An 8,358-nucleotide genomic window follows, 5' to 3' on the forward strand; every position below is an offset into this window, starting at 1 on the left:
ATAACTGGTGATTTCGTTTTCATTTTATTTTTTTAATAGCTTTAAATGTTTCCATTAAAATTTGGTGAAAGAGCCAAAATAAACTCTCTCATGATGATCAAACTCAGCACTGCAGATGTTACAGCTTCAGCAGCTGTAGACATGTGGCTGGTAACATTCGATGGTTTTATGTAAAATGAAATATTGAATGAGGTTGTTAAGTAACAAACTCAAACCTACATACAGGACCAACAAAGTTTTATCCCTTAATTTAAAATATCATCCGATTATTTTCCCAAAAGCATTGGGATTGACTTTAAGACTGGTATAATATTATAAGGTATGCTTGCCTACAACAGCTTAGCAAAATGATTTGTATTTAGGCTCATGATACGGTGTGATGGTCTTCATTGACTTAATAATTATCAGCGTCCGCCCAAGGCGTCTGATGGTTATCCAACGAAAGAAGAAGATAAGTCAGAGGATGTGTCTTCAGACAAGGATTCAGACATTCGGGACACATGCTAAAGAAGTCTTGGCAATGCATTATTAATAAATGCATTTTATGTATATTAATATGAGAATATTAAAATATTGTTAAATCTCATCTTTGTTTTTCGTCGTCATTTTTCCTTTTTGGGCCTGAAATGATCATTCCGGGCCAGAAATGGCTGCATGATTATAGGACCTCATGGCCGGCAATAAATGATTATTTTTGGAAGGACTGTGTTATGACACAAAGGGGAGTTTTATAGTAACGTGTACTTAACTGACACGTGACATTGCCTGTAAAACGCTAGTGCATAAAGCTGTATCGAAAACTTCTGACTTCGTTTCGGTAGAATAGTAAGGATTAGCGGTTGACTTACATAGTAGGTTCGTAAAAAATATTGGTGACGGTGTGGGGGGGGGGGGTGAGGAGCTACACGTTAATGTCAATACATGAAAATGAATAAAGATGAAATGGAAAGAAATTAAACGAAGAATAAATTTTCTGGGGAAAAATGCGATAGTGCTAATACACGGAAAATCACCAATGGGATGTCGAGATTGCAATACACTTTCATGCGATAGTGCTTATTATTATTCGTCAAATATTAATTTTCGTTTCTAACTAATAATAATGTCCAATGTTTAAACAAAATTAAGATTGAATTACCGTATGCATGAAATATAGAGAATACATGGTTGGTGACGAGATGGAGAAAGTTTATCCGGTGTGCCTTAGAAAAAGAAAATAGGGCGAGCTTTAGCGAGCCCTATTTTTCTTTTTCGGGCCGAACCGGATAAACTTTCTCATTCTCGGCATCAACCATGTATTCTATTTATCCTGCTTCATGCCGTTGACACATTTTATCAAAGACAAATGATAAATTGACATAACAATATAAATATTCTCGTCGAGCCTCCTTCATGTACACAAAATTCCAGACGACAGAATAACTACCGATTGTGTCACGTAAAATATAGTTCCACTTTAAACTGTTCCTTTTAATACTTTCCTATTTAATGTATTCATACTATGGTTGTGCATCAACAATACCAAGATAATAAATCATAAATGGAAATGTAATTATGTTGACATGGAATACACTGTATTGGCATTAAATGTTTTAAATTAATCTTACGGCTAAAGTTACGAATTATTCCACAAACTCAACACACCTAAAACAGAACCTGAACATGAGTTTAGCTAAAAACGCATTGACAACACTATAATCCATTACATAAATTTCGCGTTTTTTTATAAATCAAACGCATAATTATTTTTTCTATAATAATACTGCACATTGTATGCATCCAACCTGACTTTTAAAATAGTATAGTTCACATTTATTTTCAAAAGAACTCTTTAATTCTATTTTTAATAAAATTCAATAATTATATTAACACCATCTGGTCTTACCTTTGAAAATCTCACAGGGCTAATGAAACTTTTGGGAAACACTTGCCAATATTTAGGAAACACATGCCAATATTACCTCACCGACAAAACTTGTGATTATGTTACCTAGATTCTTTCTCAACAGTTGTTGTTGATTCATTCTTCCTGTCTGCACATTATCTTACTAGAGCTTGTGTGGTGATAAAGATGTTTATATTGCTCAACATGCATTGTACATTTTCCCAGAACAGACTAGTATTTCAGAAGCCTAGGTTCGTTAGCATTTTAATCAGTGTTGTTCGTGAATGCTTTGATGAAGCAATAAGATGTACAACAAACATATATATTATATATATACATATATATGTTTTAGGTTTGGTTGATGAGAAGTTAATATTTGAAGTAGAAAATGCCAGTTCGGTTTAAACAAGAAATCATATTCAGGTGCGAAAAGGAAACTTAAATATGTATCGTAATACATAAGGTTTATGTTTTCTAGTTACCGGTATTTTGTTTTGATTTACTTAAGAATTGTAGGTATTATTTTTTTTAAGCTTACATGAAATATATTCAGATTGAATAAGTAATAGGGAAAGAACTGTTCCTTGTATCTTTTTTCAAATAACGAAATTGGAAAAAGGAACCAACTTACTCTCCATCCCAGCGGAATACATGCTATTATAAATTTGTATCGACACTAAAAACAATAACTGTGTGCATTTGCTGCTAGTTGTGGTTGCGTTGTAGCAAACAACCATTTTACTCAGCCTGCTACAGCGGTTTCATTTTATTTATATTTTCTCTCTGATAGGCGTTTCTTGTTTGATTTAATTATTTTTAATTTGTTTAGCAGTCACATAAACAACTAAGCTATGCAATATGGAATTTTTACACCCATTATTGTTGCTTCTTCCTGTATTTGCGCGATGATTATCTGAGATATTAACTCTATGATTCTACATTCTCAAATCTTTTCTATAAAGAAGGAATGTAGTTGACAATTGTTAATAGTTTTATTTGATCGTTCGTAAAAAGTTGTAATTCTGTTACTCTTGTATCTTCAATGCAATTGAGTAATTACATAGTAATTAAATTGAATGCGTTTTAATTCCCTTTTATTACTGTTTAATTTGAGTTACAATGCTATGACGTTAAATTTTATTTACACTTAAATGTATTATGAATATTGCTGGGCCAAGTGTGAGGTTGAGCGCTCTATAACCAGGTTTAAACCCCCAATGCTTTGCATTGACCGTTCCAAGGCGGTGACCCCAGCTTTATTCATATTTTGTGTTTATGTTGGTTTGTATTGTGCTGTATTGTGCTCTTTGGTACTGTTTGGGCAATCGGTCACTTGCCTTAAATACAGGACCAACTAATTGTTTTTAATGAAAATTCAATACTGCTCCAGCTGCTCGAGTTTCACTTCTTTATATTGGTGTCTTTGTTCGTGCATGCATTAGTATGACAGAATTGCAAGGGCACATACAAAAGTTTAGATTATTACAGAAAAATAACAAGCAAATAAAATAAAATAAACATGAAACCAACAAATCAATCATGGTTTTGAGTTGGTTGTATACAAACATATGATTATTCTATAGAGGCATCGCTTTATATCCCGTATGAACAACGTGCATGGTGTGTCTAAATAGGGATTTATCAATGCACGGTTTCTATGTAGTTAGCCGAAGCAAAGGTAAGAGAAAGAAAAAGGTGTATGCCAAAATGTCCCAGTTGTTTTTCTTAAACATACTAGGGTATCACATTTTAAGCGCATAGATATTGTAAAGGTGTATTGCTTGCATTTTAATATTCTGAATGCAGACGAAGCACTGTCGCCACACGTTCCGATCAGCAAAGAATAACGTAACCTCGGAGTATCATTTCCGACCAATGCACTAACGTCATTGGATGTAGTCTTATTTATAAGACGTGCAAATAATTTAGAGATACTTTTTACATGGGCTAAATTCTTTGAAACTTCGTATCGGTCAAGAACCAATTACGTAGTGGAAACCAGAATGTTTGAATGTTCATCAAATTGAGTAAAATCGCAAAATAACATTAACAACTCATAAAGTTTTAGTTAAGAAGTCTATTTTCACCTCAAATATCGTCGAATTGAAGTTAAAAGGCATATTTTTTCATTGAAACTTCTGCTTAAATCGCAATACAATCACTAACCTCTCGCCATGGTATCAAGCAGATTTAAATATCAACAAATCAGAAGAAGGCATAACGGTGTAATAGGCTGCGTTATCGATAAAAATCTACCTGTTGTACACAGCGGGTGAATCGAGAGATATTGAAAATTTGAATAGTGGTTTGATTTAAATTGCTCAGGCGTGCAAAATTCAAAGTGTCATTACACAATTCATACGGAACATTATCGAGAAATGAATTATCTACACAGGTATGTAAATATTATTGCAATCCGTTGGTATTAACTGTCTGATATCGGGGCTTGAATGTTGCGCATAAAATACGTGCGCAACAATATAGACAAAGAAAGTAAACTTTCCACCATTGTTTTGGTCTTTCCCTCGTTGTACGCTCCAAATATTACCCATATCAAAAGTAGCTTAATATTTGAGAGCGTCAACAAGTTGGACTAAATTGGATGAAGACAGCAATGAAGACGAAACAAAAAAAAAACGAACGGAGCCGTCATGATGTGATCAAGTGATTTTAGTCTATCAAAAGAACACATGCTCTACCTATTAGCTCTGTTTGTTTTTCTACTACAGTTGAAACCCTATGGCTCAAACTCTCTAGGCTCGAATTTCCGGTTGGCTCGAACTGTCCTCGAAGCACTGATTATGTATTGCTATATAGATCTATTCATTAGAAATTTTGTCGGCTGGTAATAGCTTGGCTCAAAATATCGGATGGGCTGGTATAGAAATAATGCTGGATCAATGGTACTGATGTTAATTTTTCCTGATAAATTATTGTATTAGCTTTTGAAAACAACCGATGTGTAGTTGATTCGTTAAAAATTGTTCGAGTAACATAGTTTTATTATTACTTTACAGTACCGCCCCTGGATTTTTTACACGTCATTGTGTCTTCGCCTGTCAATTACGTCATAACTCTATCTCTGTTCCTGGGTATATGTAAGCTACATGCATAGGTCATTGGGTTTATAACGTTCAATTTTATTTATATTTTCTCTCTGATAGGCGTTTCTTTTTTGATTTAATTATTATTAATTTAATTTTTAGCAGTCACATAAACAACCAAGCAATGTAATATGGAATTTTTACACCTATTATTGCTGCTTCTTCCTGTATTTGCGCGATGATTATCTGAAATATTAACTAAATGACGCTATATTTTTAAATCTTTTTCTATAAAGAAGGAATGTAGTTACCACTTGTTTGTAGTTTCATTTTATCGTTCGTCAAAAAGTTGTAACTCTGTTGCTCTGGTATCTTCAATACCATTGAGTAATTAAATTGTAATTAAATTGAATGCGTTTTAATTCCCTTTTATTATTGTTTGATTTGAGTTACAATGCTATGACGTTAAAGTTTATTTACACTTAAATGTACTATGAATATTGTTGGGCCAAGTGTGAGGTTGAGCGCTCTATAACCGGGTTAAACCCCCAATGCTTTACATTGACCGTTCCAAGTATTGTGCTGTATTGTGCTGTTTTGTACTGTTTGGGCAATCGGTCACTTGCCTTAAATAAAGGACCAACTTATTGTTTTTAATGAAAATTTTAATACTGCTCCAGCAGCTGGAGTTTCACTTCTTTATATTACAGTAAAGATGGTCTAGTTTTACGGCAAACGCAATTGAACTCCTTGTCTCTATTATAGTATATATGAAAACTAAAATATGGGCTTTCCTCCTGTGTAATTGATGTTACTCCATGTCATCGACTAAATCGTCAATTGATTTGAGTAAAGACGACATTTTGTTTAAAATCTGGCGTTTTTTCGACTGTAGTTTTGCTATATGTTTTACAGTAGTACTGATGCATGTTTTGTTTCTTAGTGCACTGTTACATGTACCCGTATATTTGCTACGTAAAAACGTGCTGATATAATTTACTATATGATATTTGTTTGACTGTGTATTTTTTTAATATATTGGTTGATAAAAATAATAAGTTTATATTTGGTTCTTATTAATTCAAAAGCAGAAAGTAGTTCGGAGATAGGCAGTATTAATACTCTTTTAATGGAGGTGCCAATTTATTGCAGACTTATGTTAGTAAAAAAGTATATTAGAAATAATGGCTCGAATTCCCGATGGCTCGAACTATTGTTGTCGGTCCCGGCAAGTTCGAGTCATCGGGTTTCAATTGTATATCATTGATTTTATAACGTGGTCAGTCGGTACAGCAAGACGTGTTTTTTACCAGTGGGAGTTTAAAAGTGATTTAAGGTTCATGTAGAGGCTTCATTTTGAAAAATGTGGGACCCCTAGCATTGAACTCAATTATGACTAAAGAAAGAGTGCCACATTGAAAATGTATACATATATGCTTTAAAGGATGTTTTTCCTTCAAACTGCTACCAATTTTGTACATCAACGTATCATACCATCCACAAAATCAATCAAAATGCAAAACGATTTTAACACTAAAATATACATTATTTTCAAAATCTGAATCATGTTTATTCCACGTATTTCGGCGGAAAATTATATAACTAGTGAATAATATCGACATTGACGAGGGCAAGTTACGCTTAAATAGTAAAAAAAAGTTTACATATTTAGAAATATCAAAACTCGAGCACATGTCATTTCATCAAATTGGGGGCAGCCATTTTTAAATAAATAAAATAGAAAGAAACATGCTAAAAACTCACTCATCGCCTAATTGACATTCCAAACGGTTGACGAATACAAATGCATTGGATTGTAATCTTTCCGTTGATGTTTGCAAACTGCACGATCAGACCTCATATCACTCAAAATTATAACTATGTAAGAAGCATTTCACCAATGTTTACAATTGTTGTCGAATCACATGTACTTATATTATTGCGCATAAATAGTACGCTTACAGACTGACAGTTAGATCGATACGTAACTCCGTTCAATTCATCACGGTATACTATTCTATTGATAATATATAATAATACATCGCTTTAACAATCTAAAAGTAAAAATAATTCTTTTAAACGGAGTTTTTTAATAACGAAAGTGAAAACAACGGAAGTTGGATGGATATTCTGTGATATGCACTTCGGCTCCAGAAAAACAATACAAATAAACTAAAAAAGACGTGTGGGGGACAATGTTTAGCTGGAAAATATTTGAAATAGGGTAAGTGATGATATCTCTACGTGGTCATTTCTGTTATTTAGTGCAATCTCTTGCTGATTAATGTTAATAGTTGTTTTACTAGTAAACACCCAACTGTCAAAAAAGTATGTGTTTTCTCAGGTATGTGTATACACATACCCGGTTTTCTCACCACTGCACGTGGTTTTGACCGATTTGTTTTGCACGTTTTTCTACGGAGCACAGCGAGTGCCACGCTTTCAAAATGGGTAGAAGGAATCGAAATATAAAATCAATCGGTTTGCCAATTTCTTTATATTCCTTTACAATTTTATATGTCGTCTGCAATCTATTTCAATTTGAGATGGTTTAAAATTTGCAATTTTGTTGAGAGGTAAATAACAAAATCGTTAAGCCTTTGCAATAGAATTGTGACACTTATTATCCACCATACCTGTATTTTTAAAAAGTAGTTACGTTTTAGTTATTTTTAGAACTTTGTTAAGGAAATTTATCCAAAAAAGGCAGTTGAATAAAAACTCATTTGTTGTTTTATGACAATAATGTTCTGTGAAATGTTGCTAACTTGACTTTGTATATGTATATAGCTTTGTATTTATTCAACTTAATGTAGTGCATATCCTTCCTAACTTGAGATTGATATTTTGTAAATTAGTGTAAAAATGTATTTGGTTTTAAACCAAAAAATGAATAAAGCACACAAATATTGAATGTCAAAAATGTGTTTATGTTATTCTATCCGTCTTAAGCTTTAAAATGATATATAGTTTGACCATATTGTACCACATTGAATGAAGAAAAACCAAAGCGAAGTTTTAATTAATTTTATCCCCCCCATGAACCTTAAGTGATTTAAACGGAAGTTTGTATCATTGGACTTTAATACAAATTTGAGTGAAAGTTAAAGTGTGATGTGTTAAGTGCAGTCTCAAGTTGAATATCGGATTTATGACTTTGGAAAGGAGGTATTTGTTAAAATATCTTTTCATAGCTTCATGTACATAACAATCAATGAATATAACTAGCGCTCACATACCGTGACGATTTGGTTTTATCGCTAGTGGGTATCGGTCAGTGTGGTCAGCAGAGCGAAACGACCAATCTAATCTTCAATAATCTTCAACACATTGTAAACACTCGTGATTGCGTTACAATGGGAGTGGATATAACACAATATCGCATACGAATAGGAGGTTTTACCCAGCCGTGCGCACGTGCACCTCGGG

The sequence above is a fragment of the Dreissena polymorpha genome, chromosome 3 (assembly GCF_020536995.1).
Source record: "Dreissena polymorpha isolate Duluth1 chromosome 3, UMN_Dpol_1.0, whole genome shotgun sequence".
Classification (NCBI taxonomy): Eukaryota; Metazoa; Mollusca; class Bivalvia; order Myida; family Dreissenidae; genus Dreissena; species Dreissena polymorpha.